Source organism: Meriones unguiculatus, chromosome 10, assembly GCF_030254825.1.
Source record: "Meriones unguiculatus strain TT.TT164.6M chromosome 10, Bangor_MerUng_6.1, whole genome shotgun sequence".
Lineage (NCBI taxonomy): Eukaryota > Metazoa > Chordata > Mammalia > Rodentia > Muridae > Meriones > Meriones unguiculatus.
This window is the reverse complement of record NC_083358.1, coordinates 36,157,676-36,184,161: the sequence shown is the minus strand read 5'-3', so window position 1 is coordinate 36,184,161 and position 26,486 is coordinate 36,157,676. Positions and strand designations below refer to the sequence as shown.

The 26,486-nt window shown below is 47.7% G+C and overlaps 1 long non-coding RNA gene across 2 annotated transcripts; it reads right to left on the bottom strand.

Moving 5' to 3' along the window:
- Positions 1-255: 255 nt before the first annotated feature.
- LOC132656840 (uncharacterized) lies at positions 256-26,484 on the bottom strand. Of its 2 annotated transcripts, none has more exons than XR_009594601.1 (3): positions 26,237-26,484; positions 1,922-2,018; positions 256-812 (listed from the first exon to the last, which is right to left on the bottom strand). It is a non-coding gene; the product is annotated as an uncharacterized LOC132656840 (long non-coding RNA). The 2 variants fall into 2 exon arrangements; XR_009594602.1 differs by lacking the exon at positions 26,237-26,484 and adding an exon at positions 7,461-7,680.
- Between the last annotated feature and the right edge of the window lie 2 nt (positions 26,485-26,486).

Genomic DNA, 26,486 nt, shown 5'->3' with positions numbered 1-26,486 from the left:
CTTAAAGGAAAATGAACCAGAATTTTGACTTTGAAAGCCTTGCTGAAGCTGAGCTTCCAGTGTTTCTGAGTTTGGGCAGTTACGACAACCTCTGCCTGCTCTCTTAGATGCCCTAACATTGGGAGTCTTAAGCAAGAGTACAGATGAGGTCAAGGCCACTGGGGGACTGGACTCACTGTGCCTTATCCCTTTAGGCAGTGAGTGCTGCTGTTACCACTGAACCAGGAAAAAAAAAAGGCCACAAAATTGGTACAAAGACCTCAACTTCCTTGACACAATTATTCTGGGGACTTGGAGCAGTCTTGACATGCACAACAGTTTATTTGCAGAGATTAATTTGTCAGTAATATTGATTGTTGGGGGCCTGTTTCATTCTATTTAAGATTCCACAAGGCACGGATTCCACAGCAGCTCATGCGTGCTGTCCCTCTAGAATTTCCAGGATTGTGGCAGAGGCAGTCAGAAGAATCGCAGCTAGAAACTTCTGTCAAACCAGACACAGCCAGGCCAGTCCCAGGGGGAAAGGGGGTGGGGGTGGGGATTTTGTTTACAATTTGCCAAAACAACAATATATTCTTCACATGGGAGTCTCTCTTCTGCCTTGCAGGACCTTTCCAAAGCGGAAAGGTCCCAGTGAGCCGGTACCCAATGACTGCTGAAATGAGTCGAGTATTCTTCGACTCATCCGGTAAGTCATTACTGGGATCATCGCTAAATATTAAGGCTGCTGAAGGCTTGCGCCGAGGGCTGCCTGCTGCTCGGAGCCTGCTCAGTTCCGCTCCACCGTCCAGGAAGTGCCTCAGCAAGAGTGTCTGGAAAGAAAGGAGAGAGCACAGGAGAGGTGTGGCGGAGAGCCACTTTCATCAGCCCGGCTTTCAGGACGGTTGGGAGCCCCGGGAGGGAGCACGATCATGTTACACACCCCTCAAACGCGCCTTGTTCGCCTCTTCCCCCCTCCCCCCTCTTTCTTTTCTTTGAGTGTTTTTGAAATAAAGAGGGTTTTTTCCCCCTCCAAATTGCGCTGCGAGGCAAATTCTTGAACGGTGTAATAGAAAATGTTAGACACTATTCCTTACTGGAGCTATTGACATTTTGGATAGTTCTGACACTTTGATTTTTCTCAAAACATCTGGATCAAGCCTGGTTGCCTTATTGGACAGGAAGTCCTGATGAAAGCTCCTCCCTTATCTTCCTTTGTGTTTCCCCCGCTCTGTTTGCTCATGGCTTTCTCTCTGAATATAATCGTGCTTTTCTTAAGCTGTCCAGGGAGTCGTTATTGCCTTACTAAATATTTCATGGAACAGAGCACACGGTACCTGCCAGCCATCTCGTATTTGTTGTCAAAAATAAAGGGTTCATCCTTGGGAGGGGCAGGGGAAGAAAGGGAAGGTTTATTCTGTTGTTTTTATTTTAAAGTTTCTCACACGCTGCAAATGCACAAAGCCCCTGGAAGCCTAGGAGGGTGCCTTTCATTTGTCGGGGACAAGGATGGCCACTTATTTATTTATTTACTTATTTATTTACAGCTTATTCAGCCTCCGAGTGCTCTTTTCTTAGGTTTTCAGCACTTGCTTCCTTGCGGTTTCCTTTCCTATTTGTTCAGAAGGGAAAAGTTCAAAGCGTCTCTGTCAGCCGAGGGAAAAGCTTGCTGCATACTAACCCTCCAGCGCCAGCCTGCGATGACCTTGAGAGAGAAGCACTAAACGGCCCCCCTTGCAAACCTGCATGTGTGTTTTGTTAGGCCAGGTCGGCAGGGGTCAGGGCTCACCTGAGGCCAGCAGCCGGCCTGCCTGCCTGAGCAGCGGGGTAATGCATTTTTAAAAGGGACATTCTCGCCTTTGAATGGGCTTAATATGGTCTCTGTTTAAAAACCTGTCAGAATCCCAAGCACACACTCCATAAAATATAAATAAGTACTTACTGTTTGCAGATGTTGCTTGTTTTTCATAATGTTTGTGTTTGAAGTCTCGAATCCTCACTTCCTGTCAGACTCCCTCTTGCCATTCTCCTCTTGGTTTCTGAAGGAACAAGGGAACTTCAGATGGCAATTTACCAATGAAGACACTTTCTGTTACATCTGTCAGTGTCCCTGGCTCAATTAGCATTTCCTTTTTCTCCTCTCTCTCTCTCTCTTACATTAACTAGAAGGAATTAAGGAAGAGACTGAGGGGACCCTCTGCCATCTTTGCCCTCTTTCCTGGTATTCCCTTGCTGCCCTCCTTGGCAGCACAGGTGTCTGGTTGATTTCTCCCTGCCTGTGGCTGAAAAGCCTGACTCTGACCCATGATCGCCGCTATATGCTCTTCCTCATGTCTCCCGAGCAGAGCAGGCAGCTCCCACCTGCTCCAAAGACAGGGGATGTGGGCCCAGGAGTTTCTCTCTGTGTCTGGGTTAATGTCCTCTCCAACTCATTGTCCAATATGCCTGCTTACTGCTAAGCACCCTGATGAGGGTAATGGATGGATGGTGCTTTTTCTTTTTTCTTTTTTTTAACCTAACCGGGTCCTTGGGTGATATAGTCCAGAGTCTTCGAGGGGTGGGCATGAAGACAGTTACACAAGTTACTATAGCTTCCACAGGCTTTCCTTTGATTTGCCTGAACATTTTACTCTCTTACTCTCTTGAGCAACCACCTGAGTCCTTAGAGCAATTCATGAACTCTTCCTCGCACCCCGTCGTGTCCCCGCTAAAGCCCCGTGAGTGTGTGTCAACTTAATATGCTTCTTTTTACTGTTGTTGCTTGGGTGTAGAAGGTCAACACCACCCGTTTCCCAGCCCTTTCCATACTCTGCTTAGCAGGTGTCTGTTCTACAGAATGCAAGGTCATGGCACTTTGGAGGCCTAGGCAGGACTGTGATCTCAAGAGCAGCCTGGGAAGTATGGTGAGAACAGGTCTCAAACAGTAAGCAAAGTAAAACACAGAAGCGTTTGTCCAGAAGTGCCCAAGTGAAGCGTGCATACCTGGTTTCCGTGTTCTCCAGGCCTGAGGTCACCAATACACTCAAGAGCTTAGAGCCTGCTGACCTGATCCCCTAAGTGGGGACATACCCACTTTAGAAGAAGTATTACTTGCTTTTGATTTGCTTTATTATCCATCATTTAGAGGGAAGGAGAAAAAAAAAATGAAAGACCCACCCAAGCCCTGCCTCATTCCTAGGCAGTTCAGGGGTGGGGGTGGGGATGAGGGTGGGAGTGGGATCTGATCTAGACGCATGCTCAGGACAGCATATCCTGATCCTTGAATCAGATCGGGGGAGTCTGCTTTATCTTTAAAGCCTAGAAACCAGAAATCAAGATGAAAATCCCTCAGCCCGAAAGCCTTACCAATTGATACAATTTGAAAATGGGCAGCTGAAGAGGCTGAGGAGAAAGCTGACATGATGGCTTCTATAATAGCAGAACATTTAAGGTTATAGAAATAAAGGGAAGAGGGTGAAATCAGGCCCGTTGATCTCTGCCTGCAGGCTCTCTCTGCTCACTGGAAGCTCCAGCAATTATTTCTGCTCTGGCTTTCCCCTCCTTTCTGTAGCAGTCTGTTTGAAATGAAGCAGAACCAGGCACGGCAGGCTTATCAGTGCTGTTAGCTGACAGGGCGCCCAGCACACCTGCTTTTACTTGCTGCTGTTTCAGGCCCTAATGCCACAGAGAATGTTGCTTGGGCCCTTATAATGTGTAAAGATTCATTTATTTCACCTTTTGAACCTGCCTGACCCCCTGGGCCTGTGCTGGGGAGGGGGCAGGGCTGGTGAAGGATTTTTTTTTTCCCTGGCACTTAGAAGAAGCTGGTAATTAGGGGTCTGGCCCTGGGGCGGTTGCCATGATAGAGGCTTAAAAGAGGGGTGGGGGCTCAGCCAGGGAGGCGCTGGGAAGAAGGTACTGTGGGGGGGGGGGATGGTGCCCTGTGACTGTGGCCTTCCTGGCTCCAACATGTCCCACGGGCAGGGAGACCCAGGTACCAATCACTAGCTCTCGAAACATCTCCGTTCAACATCACATCATACACTTCTTATTTTCAATACGATGGTTGGGAAGGTTTTAAGGAATCCTTTTGCCTTTGATCTGGCTATGGGTGCATCCACATGCAATGCTAAAGATTTCCCTGTGACCATTGCGTAAACTTCAGAAGCCTGCAAAGGGAACAGTATTTACCGTTACAATTACTTTCCAACGTAATGGGATCTAGGAGGAATAGCAAACATAGCCATCAATGAGCTTGATAAAATATGAAGATCTGCAGGCATTCTGACATTTAATTAAACACTATTAGCTTCTGTGTTGTGCTTTCCCCGTAGTTCAGAGCCAATAAATATGTCTTGTTTTAGGTCTCAAACATTTCAATAAGCATTTAAGAAGGAAGGGCTAGCTCTCCAATACCCGATCCCTCAGGTGCCCAGAGCCTCCATTTCTTCCTCTTGTTTGCTTTTCCTATGGATTTCAGTTGGACATTTTCCTTTCTGAAAGTCTTAAGATTTTAGTTTCCTAGGAGTAAACAAACAAACAAATAAACAACAAAACAAAAATAACAGAAAAATATTCAAATAATCTTAAACTCCTTGCGAGCTTTGATTCTGGATCCCTCCATTTCATTTCTCCAGGCGAGCATTGCAGGGAGGGGGGTGACCCCTGTCTCTGCCCAGACATCTGGGGTTCCCTTTATTCTTGATTTTCCTCCTTTCAAAGAGGTAGATGCGTGCAGCACCTGCTGTTTGTGCCTGCTTAGCGTTTCTCTCCTGCTGCAAAGAGAATCCCGGTCTCCCTTGGAGAACCTCCTTACTGATGTAGTCCACCTGTCTCCAAGAACGGGCTGTCATCCCATCACTCTGACCACAACCATTGTTTCTGGGACTGTTTGGGGAAAGACACTTTCTTTTTAGGTAGACACTCCAAACTTTTAGAGCATCCAGGAACATCACTGGGGAAAATTTAAATTGGTGCAGAGAAAATAGAGTTAAGGGGTCGAGAAGAATCGGGGCTAAGAGTCACTGTCGTTAGAGTCCCCGATCCAACCCTGAAACCATAAAGGGATATACCTCTAATATCTTCAATTACGTGAGCTGGCTTATTTCTTATGTCAACTTGAGGTGCTTTCGCATGCAACCAAAAGAACCCTGATAAGTTAACAATCTGACTTCTCCAAGAATCGAGTCCTCTTTGAGAGAGTCCATTTCAGTCACTCATTTAGAAATGATTTATATTAGAAAGTTGGGGTGGTGAGTGTAGGCGTGGTGGGAAGTAAAGTGACCTAAGTAAGGAGACTAATGTCACAGAGTGCTTTCCAGGCATGCCTCTTGACACCGCAGCTTCACTGTCCTGTTTTACAGACAAGGAAGCAAAGGCTCAAAGCTACCCCATTAACGAGCTCACAGCTTGGTTCCAGACCAGTCCCACTATCAAGCCTGTGCAGCCAACACCTAGAACAAAGGTTTGGAGAGCATGTCCCCCAGGAGGCCACGAGGGCTCGGAAACTCTGCTCTCAGCAGGGGTGCCTGCCGTGTCGCACCGCACCTTCTGGAATGTTCTTACGTCGTTACCCACTTCCTTTTCTGCAACCCGTATAGAGTTCCAAGTATTTGCGTCCTGAGAAAGCTTTTATGGTAGTTAGAATCTTACCAAAATGCAAATTTCTGTTAATATTTAAGTAATGCGACTGTCTGGAATGTGTGTTTGAGAGGAGTTTGGACAGGGTGGGGGATGGAGGTAGATATCACAGAAAAGAAGAGCTTGCCTTATGCCCCACCATTGCTCTGAGATTATTCTTTATTTCTCTGGTTTTACCTTTGTGTGTGCTATTTTCTGCCCCTATGCCCACGTCTTTTCTTCACCCCCAGTCCCTTTGTGCTGCTGGGTTGGCTATAGGCCTACATCTTGGCTTTTGCTTCCTGTAGGATAAGTTATTTCCTCAGGGCCAGGGCAAATCCTTTCCCTGCTGTGCTGGGCTTGGTTCTTTACTATGGGAAGCTACTGGGGCCTCTTGAAAATTTAGAGTCTATGGTAGAAAAGGACTTGAACTCCATTTATGTTACCTGACCCCTGTGCCTTGCCCAAGTTAACTGTTTCCTTGATTTAGTATCTTTTGCGTATGTGTGGCTTTCCAATGGACTTGTATTTTGATCCTTGATGACAAAGCATTCTGGGATTTGTGATAAGATATACCTATGATTTTTCATGGCACTGGGGATTAAATCCTGGGCCTCATATGTACTAGGCAAACACTATTACTGAGCTGTATCTACTGCCCAAGACTTGTTCTGTTTTTAACAGCAGGAAGTGCCCAATGGTCCACATTGGCATCTATCTGAAACCCTTCTTTGGCAAAAATTTTATCCTTGCACATTTGCCGAGGTCAAAGACCATAGGCTGGGCTTCTGCAGATTCTCTCAGGTAGAAACAGCTTAGCCTGCAGCCCTGAGATGTGAACTTAGCTTTATAGAATCAGTATCTGGCTGCATCAAGAAGACTGTATGTCAGAACCTTGACCTTGTGAAACAGCCAGGGCGAGGTATGGAGCACCTTTCATTTTATCTTATGGCTTTTACATTTTAATTTCATCTTGGATTTTGCAAAACTGAGGGGCATGACTTACATTTCCTGCTTGTATTTAAGCTCCAAAAGCTCTTTGGGGGAAATGTTGCAAGATAAAATTTCATAAATTAAGGAATCACCAAGACACCTTGAAAAACTCAGAAGAAAGCCAAGCTTTCTTGATTTGATTGATTGTGTGTGGTGTGTGTGTGTGTGTGTGTGTGTGTGTGTGTGTACCACAGTGCACATGTGGAGGTCACAGCATAACTTGAGGAGGTGCTCTTCTTCCATGTAGGTCCCCGGGATTGAACTCCGGACATCAGATTCGGGAGCAGATGCCCTTACACACTGAGGCATTTCATCAGCCCAGAAAGTTGAGTTTTCTGTAGACCTTTGGTCATCCTGATACTTGGCTCTGTGCTGTGAGCAGTGAAGGAAATGCTGACTGAGCAAGGAGTGTCTTCATTTGCAGGTGAGATTGTGGTGGTGGTTTAATGTCGAAGCAGAAACACTCAGTGTGGCTTGGCAGAAAGTGTGACTAGGGAGCCAACGGAATGATGAAATTTCACCTCAGCCTAGAAATTATCCCCAGATCTGTTAACAAACCTGAAATAACAACACCCTGAAACTGAAACAAGGTCTGTGGCGGACGAGAGACCAAGGCCCCCTGCGTGAAGAGACACTGAGAGCCAGTGAAAGCTGGCAGGAGACAGAACTGTTTAATGGACCTCAGTGTCAGTTCAAGCCTTGCCTCTGATGCTTACTTGGAGTGTGGCTGTTTTCCAAATGTATTTTAATATCTTATTACAGAAGTTAGGCTTTTACCCAGGAGCAAAAAGAATGGAGAAAATTCTTAACCTCATTTATTAAGAAGTTAATTCTTTATTTGCTCATGCCCTGCATCCCAAGTTTGTTTCCACCTGTTTACGCACACTTACCTCTGTCATGAGGACATGGCCGCATGTGGTGTCTGTGGCCTTCCTTTCATGTTATGCTCCAAACACTGCTGATGTCCTTAAACAGGCTGCATGGTGTTCTGTCTTACAGGAACACTTCAGCTGAGCAGATTCTCTGCTATCGGACACAACCCTTCCTCGTTCCAAGATAAATACTTGTAGCTAATTGCTTAGCCAAGTTCAAGACGTCTCTAGATCCAAGTATGTCCTTAGAGGGAAAGAAAAGTCCTCCTGAGTCTTATTTTTGGATGAATGTGCAACCTGTTTGGATATCTGTTAAGATTTTGGATGTTTAGATTCATATTTTCCTCAAATTTGGGGTAACTTGACCACTATTTTTTTTGTCATATCTCTACTCATTTCTCTCTCTCCTCTTTCTCTTCCTAGAACTCCCATGATGCATAGTTTATTCAACAGTAGCTGTTAGTACGCTGTACCTTGATTTTTTTTTTTCATTTCCCCCCTCAGATCTGGTGATTTAAAATGCTTTCTCTTCACTTTTGTTGTTTCTCCTGCCTTCCTGAGTCAGCTGTTGAATTATTCCAGTGACTGTTCCAATTGGTTTACTTTTTTTGACTGCAAGCTTTGTTCATTTGAAAAAGAAACTGTGGGTGGGAGAGATGGCTCAGTGCTTAAGAGCAGTGGCTGCTCTTCTGGAAGACCCAGGTTTGATTCCCAGCGCCCATGTGGTGGCTTACAGTCATCTGTAACACCAGTGCCATGGAATCCAATGCCCTCTTCTGGCTCTCATGGGCACCAAACAGACAAGAGGTGCACAGACATGTAGTAAAACACCCCCATACACAAAATGATAGTAAAATAATTTTAAATCATTGTCACACTGTCACGGTGTTTAAAAAACTTGCACCTCTTTGTTAACATTAAAATGTATGTGCGTCTTATTTTCCTAATTTTGTCTACCTCTTGTCTGAATTTTCCACTGGTGTTCTGAGCATTTTTAAGAGGTGCTTTAAAGTCTTCATTTAGTAAGTCTGGTGTGTTTCTTCAGAGCCAGAATCTGAAGATTAATTTTGTTCCAGTGGACGGGGCCATGTTTTCCTGTTCGCTGTGTGCCTTCTGAAAACTGGGCATTGGAAATCTCCCAGCTTCGCAGATTGTCAGAAAAGACATTAAGTAATTCTGGGTAGGTGTCTGGGTTTTTACTAGTCCCCATACATTTAGCTGCTTTTAAATGTTTTAGTTTCCTAGCAGTATCATCTCTGTTTCTTCTTGGGATCTTAGTTGTTCTAGAATGCTCCAGTCAACTAGTAATTTCTGTCTCTGAGGTCTTCTTTCAATTTCTGTGACCATATCCACTGCCATATCACTGGGCTTCAGTGAGACCAAGTGTCACTCTTTTGGCTCCGTAAGCTCCAGGTTACGTGAAGACTGGGCTCTCAGGAAGTGTCTGGACACGGTTACCTATTGCATATGAGGTCCACTTTATCTTCTTTGGCTAGCGAAAGGGGATTTGAGGTTGTGATGCCTCTTCCCTCACAACGAGCCCTATCACATCAAGGAGGAGATCAGTAAGGCCAAGCAAGAACAGCCTGGCATTCCCTTCCAGTGAGTGCAGATTGTGTTTATTTGGGCATTTGCCTGGTTGCTCTAGGCTTTGACAAATCTCCAGAGCACATACAAAGTTATTTCACCCAGTTCCTAGCTGTGTGTTTAATGTTTCCATGGGGGTAATGAGAGTCTTCCATCTCACTGAAGCCACTCACTCCTGGCCTTTTCTTTTTTAAAGTTATTGGTAAAGTAAGCTGTTTCGAGAACTGTGTACCATGAAACAGCACTGAATTTCTCAAGATGCTCTAGAAAAAGAAGGCCAGTATTTAAGACTTAAGGGACCATAGGATTAATATATCTTACACACAGATACAAACACAAACACAGATACACACATACACACACAAATACAGACACACACACAAACACACACACACACACACACACACACACACACACACACGCTGGGAAGACGCTCAGTGGTTAAAGCACTTGCCCCTGAACATGAAATCTCCAGAAACTGATAGAAATGCCAGTTAGGCATGGTGGTCTTCTCGTGATTCCAGCCTGGAGAACAGGAGACAGTGTAGTCCTTAGAGCAAGCTGGCTAGCAAGACTGGCTGTATGATACACTCCACTCTGCATTTGACTAAGAGACCCTGCCTCAGTGAATAATCGAAAGAATGGTAGAGAATGATTCTAGACATCAACCTCAGGCCTCCATATGCATGGGGACATGTGTGCGCATATGCGTGTTTACACACACACACACATATGCACACACGTGTGAAAACATGCATAGGCATACACGTATGCCTGCCACACACATATGCACAGAAATTGCAAAAGATAATAATTAAAAAATGAATCATGGGGCCTGGAGAGATGTTCAGAGGTTAAGAGCACTGGCTGCTCTTCCAGAGGTCCTGAGTTCAATTCCCAGCAACCACATGGTGGCTCACAACCATCTATAATGAGATCTGGTGCCCTCTTCTGGCATGGAGGTGTGCATGCAGTCAGAACATTGTATACATAAGAAATGCATAAATAAGTCTTTAAAAAAATCTCAAAAGTTCACATTCCTGAACAAACGTGGGAACTGCCGCTTTGAGCCTTCTGAGGGTTCACCAGGGCTCCTGGTTTACATTTAACCAAATGAGACTTCTGAACTAGTCGAGGAATCCTAGCAAAAGCCCATTGAGACCCAGGTCTAAACCTCAAAGACAGGTTACAGACCTATTTTGTGACATGCCTGCTCCTAGAGGCTTCAAGCGCTCAGTCTCTGAGAAAGGAAGACCAGGAAATGTTAGACAAAACTACATTTGTACCACTGGCCTCTTGTGGAAAACAAAAGCGTTCTTCCAAAGACCAGATCTGTGGGGTGTTGTCTTCTTTGAAAATATGCGCTACTTTTCTCACGGACTTGTTGCGGTTAATTTAAAAACATGGTCTAATAATGTTTATTATTAACCCTATAATTATTATGGAGGTATTATCTAACCTGTTACCACAATCAAGAAAAGACACAGATGCCTGACCGATTCTTGGAATAGCCTTATTTCACGTGGGACATGGCAGATATTACCACCTGAGCCAAGCCCCCATCCCATGCCAGCTGCTCTAGTAATTTCCATCTGATCTGCCTCCCATCCATAATTCCATAAATACTTGCTTCGTCTCTCATTGGGACCATTTTCTTCCATCCATGCCATCCGGCCATGTGCTCCTCTCCATGCTAACCCATCCCGGCCCTCTCCTTCATTCTTCCAGTACCTGTCTCCTTGCCAGTGATCCTTCTGTCCCCACAAACTTTCACCATGCCTACCTTCCTTTGGCCCTGCCCAGGTATAGGCTTTTTGTTGGTCAAACAGGAATAAGCTCTCAGGCAAGGTTTACACAACAAGGACAGGTGTGCCAGAGAATGTGCTTGTCTGGGCAGCAAGCAGATCTTGCAAGCCAGTAATTAGCATCAGAATACACAGCACCAGACCAACCCCCAACATTGACTTTTGTGTTTTGACACCAGAAAAAGTGTTTTCAAGTTTTTGGAAGTACTGGATTGTTTCATGGCCTTTACAAACTAGATTGCATGTGTCATTTCAAGTCCCCCGAGCAGACCCAGCACCTCTAACACCACCACCAAGGACTAACAATCTTTTTCACTGTAGGTTCTTGTGGGGCCTGGCCTATTAAATTAACTTCACTTTCTTTAAAATTTTAAAAATGTACTGTGTGTGTGTTCCGCAGCATGCATGTGCATGGTGTGGCTTGGGTTGGGGAGATGGCTCAGTGGTTAAGGGCACTTGTTGCTCTTGCAGAGGATTCAGATTAAATCCCCAGCACCCACACAGCAGTTAAAAACATCTGTAACTCTGTAACTTCTGGCCTCTGTGGGCACCAGGCATGTATACAGTGCACATACATACATGCACACAAAATACTCATATACATGAATTAATTAAATGAATCTTAAGGGAAAAAAAACCTCATGGGGGAGGAAGCAGGTACTTGATCATTCTCAGTTGATAGCAGAGGAATGGTAATCTCAGAGAGGTTCAGGAAACCCTCAAAAGGCCCTCAGCTAGTTTAAAAAACGGGCAGCCCAGAAGGTCATGCTGCAGCTGGAGATTTTTATGTCCCTGGGTTTAGGAGCAACACAGTGGTAGAGAGTCAGGCACAATACAGCAGAGGACATGGTCCAGTTGCCTTAAGCCTTCAGTGCAGGAGAATAGGCTATGTGCTGCTCCAGTAACTGAGCACAGCTATGAATACAGTCAAAAGGAGCCTTGGAGATGCTGGAAGGTGGGAAATCTGTAGCACAGGTGAAGAGAGAGAGGACGCAGAGAGCTGGGGTAGAGTCACAGAAAGTGCATGATGCCTTTCATTTACAATATTAGTTACTGAGGTAGCAACCTTTGGTTGACCTCCAATGACCCCTACCTCCTCATAGGCATATCCTTGAAGGGCCTCTCTCACATCAAACAGAGCTGACCAACTGGGTCTGGAGACATAGCTCAGCACTTACCTAACACTCACGAGGGCTGGGCTATTTGAGTTCCGGCCCCAGAAAAGGAAAAATAAAGGACATTGATGGAATGATTCTGTGGGATTTCTGAGGCTCTGTGGCTTCCAGCTTATTTCTTGTTGGGTCACTTGGTCTGGAGAAGCCAGCCACCATGCCGTGAGAACACTCAAGTACCCTCTGGGGAAGTCCCTGTGGCAAGGAGCTGAGGTCTCTTTCCAATAGTGATAGAAACAAGCCACCCTGGCAATGAATCCTCTGACTTCAGCCCAGCGGTCACATGACAGGCTGACATGGGTCTGTTACCTCAAGAGAATCCCCGGACCAATACCACACTATTTTTGTGCAACCAAATTCCTGACCTAAAGAGTTTGTGAAATTATAAATATTGATTCTTGGACTTAAAAATTGCACCAAAGGTAATTTTATGCATATGCCATAGGTAACTAATGCAACAGCCGAAATAACAGTTTTTCAGAATGGAGAAAGGGCACGCACGATGGTAGCTGAGCTTTGACTTTAAGGTGCGTTTCATCACGAGAAAAAAAAAAAGATGGCTGCTGATGTGCGCTTTGCCTGAAGGCTGTCCGGGGACATTCATCTCTTGGGGCCAGCAGTTCCTCAGGCGTGTGGCTGTGCTGTGTGGGAAGGGGACTTTCAGGAGCTGTATTCAGTGGGAAAAGAATGCTGCAGCACGCCGATGGACACGCAGCAGTGTGCTGGTTTGAAAAGCAATGGCCCTCATAGGCTCCTAGATTTCAATGCTTGGTCACCAGGGAGTGGCTCTATTAGGAGGTGTGGCCTGTTGGAGTAGGTGTGGCCTTGTTGGAAGAAGTGCTGGATGGTGGTCTTTGAGGTTGCAGATGCCCAGTCTACGGCTCAGCGCCTCCCTCTCTTTCTGCTGCCTGCCCATTCAGAGGTAGAACTCTTGCCTACTTCTCCAGCACCATGTCTGCCTGCACATGGCCATGCTTCCCGCCAAGATGATAACGGGCTAAACCTCTGAAAGAATAAGCCACCCCCAAGAAAATGTTTTCCATCGAAAGAGTTGCCGTGGCCATGGTGTCTCTAAAGCAATAGAACACTGATGAGAGCGGGCAGCCAGGAAGTCCTTCTAAAACTACAAGCTCATCCTCCTTATCTCCCGGGCACTCTCTGCCTGGCTGTCGTCTCTCACTGGACTTCACGCTCCTTGTCAAGGGGTCTCAACCTCACTGTCTCCAGGGTCCACATCTCTGATGCACGGTCATGGACTCAGGCACACCCTGATGGTGGATGATGTGCTTGTTTCCATGTATGTTTCTGTTATAATCGGTACATTTCACAGACTGTTGTCTGCTATCTCTTTGGGGTAGGCGCCTGACAATGGCTTCTTAACCTTCTGAATCTGGAGATCCCTCTTATGGCGAGGGACACCAGGGTTGTAAAAGGAGCAGGAGCTAGTAATAAATACCTCGTGCCTTAAGGGTCAGCCATGCCCTGAGGAAGTGGGGTTAGAAGAATGGAGGGAGGGATTTCTGCAATCCCTTTCCTATTTCTCCTGGCAAAGTGGGTCATGTGTTTAAAAAAAAAAAAAGTATCTTATTTATTTTTTTATGTATATGAATGGTCTATCTTCATTTACACCCACATACCAGTAGAGGGTATTAAAGGGTTGTGAGCCACCAAGCGGTTGCTAGGAATTGAACTCAGGAAGAGCAGACAGTGCTCTTAACCACTAAGCCATCTCTCCAGCCCTAGTGGGTCATATTTTAAGTGAACAAAGACTGGACAGAGGCTTAGCCATGCTAGCTTGTCAAGCTTGTGTGTGTGTGTGTGTGTGTGTGTGTGTACGCATGTGCCCACATGTGTGTATTTGAACATGTTTATGTACACACGTGTGTATTATGGATGCTTTTTGAGTTTTCCTTTTTGCATATTTTCAGGTGTCTGCATTTCCATGAGCTGCCTTACAGTGTCAGCAAAGCGCACCTCTTTTGGAAGAAAGGAGGGAGGAAGGAAGGAAGAGAAGGCAAGGGAATGAATGGGAAGGAGGGAGAGAAGGGAGAAATGGAGGAAAGAAGGAAAGGAGGAGGAAGGAAAGGAGGGGAGTAGGGAAGGAGGAAGAAAGTGGAAAGGAGGGAGAGAGGGTGAGGGAGGGAAAAAGGAAGGATGGGAGAGGAGAAAGGAGGAAGGCATGAAGAGGCCTTGGTTTTCACAGGCACCTGTGGGTCTTTTGGGGGAACAGCGATAGAAGGCCTGGATGGACAGAGCTTCCTCATCACCCAGAAAGAAATGGCAGGATTCATCATGGCTTGAGTGTTCTGAACCCCAGGACGCAGGGAAGGTGCTGGCTCTGGCTTAGGACATGTTACATCTCCTGCTGAGCAGTTTGTTGAATCCATTTGCTGGCAGCAGTGAGTAACATTGCTGCGTCAGGCGACTCGTGAAGGCTGTACCTGAGACCCTGTGGCTGAACACGGACATACTGAAGTGCTGAGATGTCTCTCTCCATCTTACTGTCTGTTTATGTTCCTTCTTCTTCACCCTAAGGCATCTGGGCTCTGGAGGGCCTCATTGTGGCTGCCATTCTCAGAGAAACAGCCACAGAACTACCATGCCCTATGCAGCCTGTGAGAATGAGAGTCTGTAATTCGTACAGCTTGCCACCAAGTCCTGCAAACATACCCAGAGAGGCGTGATTATGGACAGTCACCATGTCCACAGGGCCAGGTTCTCCCAGTGAGACTACTGCCCCTCCCTAACCAGCAATGAAGGTAGTGCAGGCTGCTGCTGTGAGAGAGTCAGAGCCAGCAAATGCACGTGCAGGCAGCGGTCTGAAGATAGTTTGCGGGAGTCACTTGTCTCCTTCCACCAAATGGATGCCGGGGATTGAACTCAGGTCATTGAACTCAGGTCAGGCTTGGCAGCGAGTCCCAAGACCACATTCTTTTGTGCATGTGCAGATCTTTGTGCATGTATGGAGGTATTTTTAGAAGACAACCTCAGGTGTCATTCCTTAGGCACTGTCTACCTTGTTATTATTGTTTTTATTTATCTTTTCAAGACAGGGTTTCTCTGTGTAGCCCTGGCTGTCTTGCTCTGTAGACCAGGCTGGCATAGAACTCACAGAGACCCGTCTGCCTCTGCCTCCTGAGTGCTGAGATTAAAGGTGTGCACCACCACTGCTTGTCTATTTTTATTTCCTTTAAGGAAGAGTCTCTCAGTGGCCTCGAACTTGCCAAGTAGGCTGGGCTGGCAGGCCAGCAAGCTGCAGGGATCTGCTCTTTTTGCTTTCTCAGCACTGGATCTACAAGCATGCGCTATCATACCCACTTTTTTTTTTTTTTTTTAACCTGGGATCCAGGGCTCAAGCATGGGTTCTCTTGCTCCAAAGGCAAACATTTTGACTGAACTGTCTTCCCAGCAAGAGACCACATTCTTTAAGAGTCAAGCTTGTTCCCAGGCAGGGTGGCCCACATCCTCCTGGTGGAGAGGAGACCTGAGCTCTCTGACAGACCTGGAGATAAACTCATGCATGACCACAGCCCTGGGCAAGAAGGGCCTTCAGGGCGCTGGGTGAGCTGAATCCAAGCAGAGCCCCAGTCCGAGCTCAGCACTGTCATTGGCCTCCTTCCCATGCCTTTTGTGTCTTCCTCTTGGGAAACAGGATCCCTGGAGAACTGCGAGTATGTTTTCAGACTTAGTGACAAGGAGAGGGAAAAGGAGTAGGAGGGGAGGGTGAGGAGGTGGGAAAGAAGACCAAAAGGAGAGAAGCTTGGGCAATGAGAGTTAACATTAGGAGTTAACACCGAGAGTTAACATGAGAAGTTAGCAGAGAAAGTGAGGCGCCTGGCACAGTGACCTACAAAAACTTACAGTCACCCTCTATTGCAAAGTACAGTGCAGGACTTCTGGGAACAGACCACAGGGCTGTGATGGGGAGAAGGAGCCACTGCTGGGACAGGCCAAAGGAAGCTTTGCCTTTGGTCCCCAATCTGTGCCTGGCAATGCTCCACAGAGGGAAAATGGCCAAAAGATGTTCCATTTGACTCCAGAGCGCTGTGAATTTGCAGCGCTTTGAATGTGCAGTCCACGATCAAAGTGATTCTGACAAGGTCCAACTCCCATCCAGGTGCCCTGTCTAAGTCAGTGTCCTCACCACACAGGCCCTCTAGGGACCTGACAACACAGTGGCAGCATGAGAGGCTCTGAGTGCTCTTTGAATGGGAAGGCCTCTTGTGATGCCTAGAGAAAGAAATTTGTCCCTTTAATCGATAATGAAAATCAGAAAGGTCATGTTTACATTATGAGCTGGCTAGAAAGAAATCGTGTGTGTTAAATGGTGAAGGAAATCACAAGAATAATGGCATCTGGCTAGCTCTCTGTGTTTGTGTCAGAGAAGGTGATGGGAGAAATGAGAAATGGCAGATATGAAGAAAAAGAGGTGTTGGGGGAGAGGAAGAGGAGGAGGTAAGGAAGATAGATGAGACTGCAGAGTAGGAGGCACGGAGAGGAAGGGGAGGATGAGAAGAGGGGCAGATGGAGAGCAGAGAGCAGCCTGCGGCCAGTAGGAGGTGCCAGGCACAGGCACTGCGCTGGTTGTCAGGCAAGAAAGTGGGTCATCCGGGGGGTCCTTTCTCAATACCCACAAGTGGCCAAAGTGATATGCAAATAGGATTGGGTTGTTCTCTTGCTTGGAGCTGGCAGGGGCTGGCCACTGGCCCCAATCTATGGCCATGGAGACCCCCGTCTCCTCCACATGGTTCATGGACTCAGAGGTGAGTACCTCTGTCTTTGCCCTCCCTGTGTGTCCTGAACCAAGTGTTGATCCTCCGGCCAGCATTTCCCTAGTGCTGGCTTTACCACTGTTCAGACCAAGCCTAGTTTATGTGGTGCAGGGGATTGAACCCACAGCCTCACGCATACACGGCTAGCCCTCTACAGACTACAGGCCCCGCCCCCTGTGGTGTATGACTTGCCTGTGGTTGTCTGTTCCTTACAGGGGACTTCCATGTTCTCTGGGGTTAGGGGCTTGTCTCAGTCACCATGGCGCGCATATACACAATCACTTCTGTGTGTTTATTTGTTGAATTTCGTGAACCACCTTATTTCTTCCGGCAGTGTCCCAAAGAAGGGGACTTTCAGTTTTCCTACTCAAGGGTGTTGGGCTCTTTCTCTGACTGGAAGGATCTAATATTAATAATGCGATTAATAATATTATTAATAATAGCCTTATTTAATAATAACAGTCTGCTCAAGTCATTTGATTCAATTCTCATAATAGCCTTCATGAGACTATCGAGTATCCCCATTTTACATACAAGGAAGTTGAGGCGCTTTTAAATTAATCGGCTGGGAGTGGGGTAAAGAGTGCAGCCAGACTTTGAATCTGCAGCCTCAATGCAGCCATTGTGTTTATTTTGTATGATGCTGTGTGTATAATGTGTTAGGAGACACGCAGAGCACAGCGCTGAGTGATTTCCCACCTATGGCATGGCGTTCCTGGTGCTGCCCCTCTGGAATGCTGGGACCTGAGGAGAACCAAGCCCATGCCAGGGAAGCCTGAGTCCACCAGAGGTGCTCTGCAATTAGTCAGCGCCCTGCTTTTTTGATTTAATTCTTCCCCTAATGTGTGTCTGTCATGTAGCTCTGGAAAGATTGGTATTCAGGGAAGGAGCATCAAAGACGGTAATTAAAGTGTCTCTGCTGACAGGCTGTGGCTGCAAACAGACCTGTTTGATTCCGCAAAGGAAATCATTGGTGTTCTAACGGGAGGCAGGAAACTTTTGATTAGCGGGTGATAGATAAACAGATCAATGCCTTTTCTGGCAACATTTCAGCTTCATTATTGTCACTGGGAAAGAGACAGGCACGGCGTGCAGAGGAGAGGAGGTCCTGCTGGGTCCTTCGGGGCTTGAAAGCAGGCAGGGGCTGGGGAAGGTCAAAGCCAGGCTGGGCAACAGGGCTGTGGCTGGCTGGCTCTGTGTCTTAGGGAAATGAGGCTGCGTCTTCAGTGACATCTCCATGAGACCTCAGACAGGGGCTGATGGGAATCTCCTGGTCGCCAAGCCTTCTGGTGATCAGCTAAGTCTGTGTTCCCAGCCTCTGCAGCCCCTCTGCGTTATTGCTGCTCTCTCAAGGTCAGGGGGAGTTAAAACCAGAGATTATACTGTGTCAGTGGGGCCTTTTTGAAATATGACTCTGTAATCTCTTTCCACACCAGAGGAGGGATGCCAAAATCGCACTTCAATCTCCAGCTCGCAATGGGCTTATTGGGATTTTAGCAGAGCTCTTCCTGGATAAGACTGTTTCTTCTCCCGGGGTAACCTTTTACAAACTTTGGTTAAGTAAGGCCGCAACTTAGCGAGGGTGGCTTTGCGGGTGTCAGGGACCGTGATCCCAGCAGCCAGGACAGGGAACAGGCCACCCAGCACCGTCTGTCCTGATGTAAGTGCCCAATGGGAAGATGAGCACGCATGTGTGTAGGCGTGTGTGTGTGTGTGTTGTGTGTAGGCATGCATGTGCATATGTGTAGATGTGTGTGTGTGCATGTGCATGTGTGTTGGGGGTCAGAGGCTGATGAGGAGTGGCTTCATCTATCACTCTATTTTAATTTTTGAGACACTGTCTCTCACTGAACCTAGAGCTAGAACCTTCTAGCTGAACCTTCAACTAGACTGGCTGGCCAGCAAATCTCCCCTCCTCCCATTTACCTGTTTCCCCTCTGTCCCCAGACTGGAGTTACACTCATATGCCCTGTACCTGTCTCTTACCAGGGTTCCAGACATCTGATTTAAGGTCCTCATGTTTTTTTTCAGTAAGTGCTTTGCGGACAAAGCTACTTCCCCAACCCATCGTTTGAGTTTTAAGAGATCTAGTGGAAAGTCAAGGCGGCCAGACAACTCTATTATATTCTGACTTATCAGAGACTTAGGTAGCTCTGGGCCTACCAGCCCCTTTCTGTTCTAAGCACACTGGCGGTGGCCACATGGGATATAGGCATACGATGACAAGGATCTCTGTGGCTTGGCCCCTGCATGATACTGCATCTGCCATCCTGTGGTAAAAGGAAATAGACTGAGAAGAGTCCAACAGTGAGGAGGGAAAGGGTATTAGCAGAAAGCACAGGCCTGTGGCTCAGGCCATGCTCCATGTTACATTTCCTGTTTCCCCATGAGTCCCCTTGTGCTCTCCCTCCAGCTCCCTTCCTGATTTTCTTCCTCTTCAAGTTTCTTACCCCTCACCACTGTGACAAAATACTCCAGCGAGTCAACACGGTTCCCTTTGGCTCATAGTTTCAGAACTCTCAGCCTGTGTCTGACTTAGGCTTCTATGGCTGTGATAAAAACTGTGACCGAAAGCAACCTGGGGAAGAAAGAGTTTATTTCCTACTAACAAGCCTCAGGACACACTCCATCGCTGAAGGAAGTCAGAAAAGGAACTCAAGGCAGGAATTAAAATAGGGCTCACAGAGGCCAGCTTCCATTGCTTTTGGGCCTCTTCCTCATGGCTAGCTCATCCTGCTTTAGCTAGCTCCACTGAGAAGTGTCTGTGATGAGGCATAGACTATGGTGGCAAGAACACGTGGCAGAGAAGAGAGCTCACTTCCTGGTGGCTGGCAAGCAGAGACAGAGAAAGGAGGAGCCTGGAGCTCGTTCTGAAAGAAGCTCCTTTCAGAGGCATGCCTCTGTGGATGACTCTTTCTACTAGGTCCTGCCTCCATGTTCCCACAATTTCTCCACCATGACATGTTGAATCCACCCACGAATTAATGCACTATCTGAGCCCTCGTGAACCAGTCTCTGCCCCAAAGTCCCACTTTGGAGCACGATTCTGGGGACCAGCACATCCAACCCACAGTTCTCCTGCTCCTCCTCCTCCTCGTCATCTTCCTGACTTCTTCCTCCCTCTGTCTCCAGACACTCCTTGAGGCATAGTGATTTACTGGAGTAAATATATGGTTCTGGGAGTAATACATAAATTTGCAAATCCTGGCTCCAGGCAAGCCCCGCTGACCATAGGTTGCCTCACCTATAAGGTCCCTCCCTTGTGTGGTTGTTACAAGTCTGGTTTTTGCTCATGGGCCCAACATGACTAGCTTACCGCCCAGGCAAGGATTTCACGAACATGGCCTAGAGCCGTGCTTTGACCTGGTTCTTCGTGCTTGAGTCAAGACTCAGTGGAGCGCTTGGTAGTGACTTGGCTGGTTGGAAGTAGATACTGCAAAAGTCAGGATTTTTGGTAAAGCTGTGTTTCTCATAGTGGGTTACTGTGTGCGGGCCTTCCCTCTATCCCTGGTGTTCCATGAGTCTTCCTTTCATTGAATAAACCATCCACCCCCATTCCTAGGTAGGGCAGTCAATGGGATGCTGTCCCACCTGAGAGTGATTTGATCTTAGAACCAGGATGTTTCTCCTGTTGTTTGAGCCTCTGTCCAGTGGATAGGCATGTGAGCAGAGCCAGCTGCAGCTTTTCCAATCTGAGGAGCCTTTGCTCCCACATAGGTGCACCTTGTGGCTTCTTAGGTTCTGAGAGCTGCTATGACTTTCCTCAGTTTCCTTTGAACCTTTACCAGCCAGGCTTGGTTTCTATGACTTGTCTTCAGAAAAACAAAACAAAAATCAAACCAAACCAAACCAACCAACCAACAAACAAACAAAAAACCTTTGAGAGTCAGTCTGTTTTTTTCAGGGGTTGAACAGCTCCACTCAGGGCAGACAGTTCACATCTCGCCATCATCTGTCTCTCCTCAGTGACCTTATTCTACCCTAGAGGGATATACTGACATGAATGCCATCATGAGGAGACTGTGAAGGAACTGTACGAGCACCATCAGCCTCCCTGACTCTCGAGGAGCTCTTCTGAGAAGCGTACTTAGTGTGGGCCTGGTAAACAATCCCCAACCACCCCTGACTCAGGACTGAACCCTACCTCCACTATCCTCCTGCCTCTCTTGTGTTTGTTGCCGCGGTCTAAGCTCCGCCATCTACTCCCAAGGTTTATCTGATCCATCTCTGGGAGGGAGGGGCCTCCTGTGGAGGCAGCCCCTGATTTCCAGTAAGGGAAGAGGACCCACCACAGTGTATGTGTGTGTGGGGTGGGGGTGGGGGTGGGTGCTGTGCTTTCTTCTTCTCTGAAGTCCTGGGGTACAGGAGGAGTATGCCGTGGGGAGGCATCCCCCCAGTTCCTCAGGCCACACTGCCTATCAGCTTTGGATTCTTTTTTCTCATGTGTGTGAAGGCATCTAGAGCCTCCACGGCAACCGGGCAGACTGTGGACAGCTGTTCTGAGGCACCCCATCTCGGTTCTGATTTCCAAAGGACCCCTGGTTCGTAGGCTGGTTAAGACCAAATGTCTCCAACCAGTCAGCTTTGGCTGACACGCAGTAGTGACGTCAGTCAAGCCTGCTTGACATATCTGTGGCTGGCTCGCCCAAATCAATGCCATGGTCCTTTTAAGCGGAGGCTTTCTGGGAGGCACGTAGACTCCTGGGTCATGGAGAAGCCAGCATCTCCATGCTGCAGTTCAACTTTCCCTTGTTCTTTGGGGCCCAAATGTCACATCTGTCCCCACCTGTTGGGCGAATGCTCTGTTGTTTCTGGAAGACAGCTCAGGCTAACTCTTGAGTGGTTCATATATATAGTGGGAAGGCTGTGGCTTTTGTGTACAGCACATGGGACAGGCCGGGGTCCTATGCTCCTCTATTCCCTCTTCAACCTCTTCTTTCCTTCAAACCACTTTCCAAGTCAGCAAGCCCAAGTCACGCTAGCAAGGAACATCAGACTTGTACTGAGAAAACAAAACTGTGTTGAAATTCTGGCTTCAGGCAGAGCTGCAACCAGAAACTAATAAATGCAGCTTCTCCTCAGCTTCCGGGACTCCATTCTCATGGTATCAGAATAAGCAGCCGGTTGCTTCAGGCTCATCCCCTGATCCCGAATGAATTTCAGCTTCACTGAAGAGAATGCCTCTTTTCTGCTCATGCTAACAACAGTGTTAGAGTTGAGTCTTTTTTTGTTCTGTTTTGCCCATATTGGGATAAGTACCCTTCTTGAGTCAATAGATGTGATACCCTGACTGGTCAGAGCAAGGTCACATGGCTGCTTAGGGTAAGTTCAGTCAAGCCACCTGGACACACTGGTTGCTATTTCTAGAAGAACTAAGAATGGGACAGGGGATTGGCAGGGTGTTGCCTTCCTTATCATCAAAGCCGAGATGTGAGTGGCAGAGAAGATACATGGCCATTTCTATCCATCTGGGACAGGAAGAGCCTGGACCTGTGCAGATGGAGGCTGCTAATGAGGGGCAGGGGCTGCACCACAGACACGCTGGCCGTGTGCTTGTCCTCTCTCCCCACCTGACCCTCTAAGCCTGGTCTTCCTTGCCAGCAGCTAACACAGGCCTTTGGACAGGGGCTCAGGGTGTGACACAAAATGGAGGAAGACCTGTGCCATCTCCCTGTACAAAAACTTTCATGCCAGGCACCCAGACCGTGCCCACTGCCTGACCTGTCCCGCAGGCCAGGGGTTTCAACAGGTTCTCTGGTGTCCATATGTGTGTGGTTACTGGCCAAAAGAGCACTTAAGAAGGCCTGACAAGGGACAGGAAGTACCTCAGGTTTGGTAGGGAGAGTTTAACTTTCAGCTTCAGTTTAAAACCAAGTTGGTTCATGGCAGGGCTGCCATGGATCTGTGCCCCAGAACTTCCACCCAGAAGGAGACCATGATGGAGATGATGGTAGTGGGTGACAGAAAGAGCTGTGTGATCCAAGAAAGGGTAATCAGTTTCCCCAAAGTCACATAGTAAGTGACAGAGTTGAGATTTTGTTTTTTTAACCTAGACACTAGCTCTAAAACCCAAGGCTTAGCCATGAAAGTATGCCCACTATACAGACTTGGTATGCAGAATAAGTGAGATCCTGTTGGGAATTGTTATGAGAACCTGCTGTATGGCAAGTGCCCAGAGGATGTCTGAAATATCCATCTCCCTGCTGTCTCCAGGCAAGGCTCGCATCCTGCTCACGCCTTCGGAAGTAAATGGCCTGAGTTTCAGGGCGTCCATGGGAGGCTGTGCTGAGCTGCCCGCAGCTCCTCAATAGTGCATATCAGGGCTTACTGCTTCAGAGTCTGTTTGGCTGTCACCCAATATTCAGCAACATAGGAGCAGAGGGAGGGTGTGCTGGCTAACAGAAAGGCAGAACGGCCTAGGAAGCCAGAGCCCTTTGGAGAGGTGTTTGCTAATAGGACTGCACTGTATGCCTTCTGGGCGTTGGGCAGGGTGGAAGTGGGTAGCTATAGAGTTAGGTGTTGGGGCCTTAGAGGCAGTTTTGGGGAGTCAGAGATGCTGGTTGCCCACTGGCTTATGGCAGCTTCAGCCCAAGTGTGATGCTATTCTTCTGGCAATTTTGTGGCTGGTGATGAGGAAGCAGGGGATGAGACTGAAGACACTGAACAAAAGCAAAGCATGGAGGCCACTTCTGGCCACTCAGTGTGACAGGATGGGAGCCCTCCACTCCCTAGGAGTCCACAGAGCTGCTCTTTGAGGATGAATGCCTGTTACTCAGCACTGTGTAGCCTGGAACAGGAGGATCATGAGTTCAAGGCCAGCCTGGACTGCAATAATGAGAGCCTCTCAAAAATTAAAACCTAAAGCTCAACAGTGACAGCCCTTTGTCTGAAGCTGTGTCTAGCCTTGGGGTGGGGAGGCTCCCACAGAGACCCTTCAAAGCTTCCACCTTCTTCCCCAAGGTGACCCTGGTCTGGAGTGGACACGCTGTCTCGGTCTCTCTGTGATGGAGGGTAGTTATTAATAAAAGTGGGACTTTCTGGTGATTCCTTCCCCACCCCATTAATTTTCATTTTCTCTGAACCCTCTGTGGCAGGCAGCAGACCAAGGCTGTGAGGAACTGAATTCTGTATGCCACACTGAGGTGCCCCAGGCAACTCGCTTCTGATTTCGGATTGATGTCAGCCCTGGAACAGGTGTTTCTCTGTTTGGTGCTCTGGACACATGTCCTTGCCCGTTCGCAGCCCATAATATTAGCTACTGTTCCTCTTCCTCCAGAGAGCCCCAGGCATATGGCCCCAGTCCCTCTGCCAGGAGCAGGTTGGTTCGGGGCCCGGTTGCACTCTTGATCCAGTCACAGCACAGCTCTGGATTTCTCTGCAGACCTTTGCTGGGTAGCTGTGACCAGCATTGATGATGTCTCCTGGAACAGCACCAAAGCAGGTGAAATGGGTTTTCTTTGCAAGAATTCTTGGCTGTGATATTGCTTGGGAAGCCCCAGGGAGCAGGTGATCACTGCAGGTGACTTCATTTCCACTCGTCTAAAGGGTGGCAACTGGACTGTTTAAAATGTGTCTCAGATGACCTGGTACTCTGCTGGGCTGGGAGCATTGTTCTGTGGCCTCCAGTCTTCCAGTGACTGAATACGGGTCATAGCAAACTCCCTCAAGAGAGCTGTTTTTAAATACTGCACTTGGAAACTGAAGGTGTAAATTCCTAATGGTGAAACAAGCAAGTTGAAGTGTTTGTGGCATAGTGGTGTCAGTACATTTTTACCCCCAAGTGCTCTAGCCTGCCCTGCACCTGCCCAGATAATCCACATTGAGCAATTCCTGTTGCTGTCTTTCTTTAGAAAGGGACCCTGCTAGGGACTGAAATGTCTCCTCCTCCTCTTCCTCTTCTTTCTTCTCCTCCTCCTTCTTCTTTTCCTTCTCCCCCTCCTTCTTTCCCTCTGCCTCCTTCTCCTCTTTCTCTCCCTCCTTCCCCTCCTCCTCCTTCTACTCCTTCTTTTAGACAGACTCCTGAACAAGAGCCCAGTGTGCATTATGATGCCCTCTCAGCACCTCCCACTTGATTTGCCTGTCTGAAACTCTTTCCCCTCTTTTGGCTTGGCTTAGCTGCTACCCTTCATAGGTCCATCTTTGGTGGCTCACCTCAGTGTGCCCCCTCCTGCCTGTGCCCCACTTTCTTCTCTCTTTACTCTGCGTGTTTCCTTCATGACACGTGTCCTGTTTATGTACACATGCGCCTGTCTGTCTCCCTCTCTAGTGGCATGCTCCAGGCACTTGGTTTGATCCCCAGCTCCATAAAGGAAAAAAAGAAAAAATAAAAAAGAAAACAACAATAACCCCCCCAAAAAAAACCCCACACAAACAAACAAACAAAATAACCAAACCAATTTCTCTGAGGAAGGAAGCAGTCCCAGCTAGCACTGGGTGGTCACTGTGGAGAAGGCGGCAGCCCTGGGTTTAAAAATGGCAGAAAAGGAACTTCCCCTGTATGCTCTATATTTCACCATTTAAGATTCATTCCTTTGTTTTCCAGATGCATTTCACACAGGACTGTCATCACCACAGGGTCAGAGAGCACACTAGTTTCCACATTTCTCAGCACAAGGGGCCCATGTGTAACCAGCTCCTCGGATGGGAAGTCCTGAATGCATGAATAAGTAGTTGAAATCGCTCAAGAAAAGTTAAAATGCTATAATATAAAAAATTACAAATCTAGAGTTAAACACAGGACACTGACTTTGACAACTGTGAGTGGGAGAAAATAAGAGAAACCTATTGTGTGCCTGTGTTTTCACCCGACACTGTAGGAAAGTTAACCTCTTTCAAATATTGTTATCATTGTTTTGGAAATGAGGAAACAGAGGCCCAAACTGGTCAAACAGCTTGGCAGGGGCCACAGAGCCACTGAAGAAAGCAACTGTTTGAATTCTGCTGCCTCCAGGCCTCTGGGCCTGCCCTCTTAACTGGATCATGATTTAGCAGCTAAACCCAGAGCAGTGACCCCAGAGAAGTGAGTGGCTCTCCATGCTAAGTGCTGCTCTTCTGTTGCACTGCTGAGTAGGGAGCTAGAGGTGCTGACTGTGTGGGACTGTCCCCCTAGAGAGACCCTAAAGGACTCCATAAAAGCTGCCAAGCCCAGGCTGGGTAAAGGGACAGAAAGAGAAAGAAGGAGCCAGAAGAGGACAGGGAGAACACAGAGGACTGTGGCAGAGCTCTGGAGCTCCAGAGCCAGAGCTCCTTAAAGGACCAGGCCCTAAGGGTGAAAGGGACATAGTAAGCCTTGCTCTATCTGCACCATGCTTGGGGTTGGAGTCCTCAGAATAGAGCTGCAAGGAGGCAGGGCAGGAGAGCAGAAACAGAAACTCGGATGTGGGGTGGTCACCACAGCCACTGTGGTCATCATTAGCTTTCTCATCCCTGTGACCAAATGGCCCAAGAGAACAACTTACAGGAAGAAAGATCGGTCCATGGTTGCTTGGCTCCATCCTCACGGGCAAACCTTCCTGGTGTCAGGAGTGTGTGCGGTGGAGAACTCCATATGTCCATGAAGCTGAAGCAAGAAGTGAGCTGCTTCCCTCTTTCCTTCTTTTATTTCATCCTGCCTGGAGCCCATGACGTGGCATGGCCCAGATTCAGGGCGTACCTTCCCCCCCACCTCAAGGAATGCATTTGCAGACACCCAGCGAGATGCGCCTCACT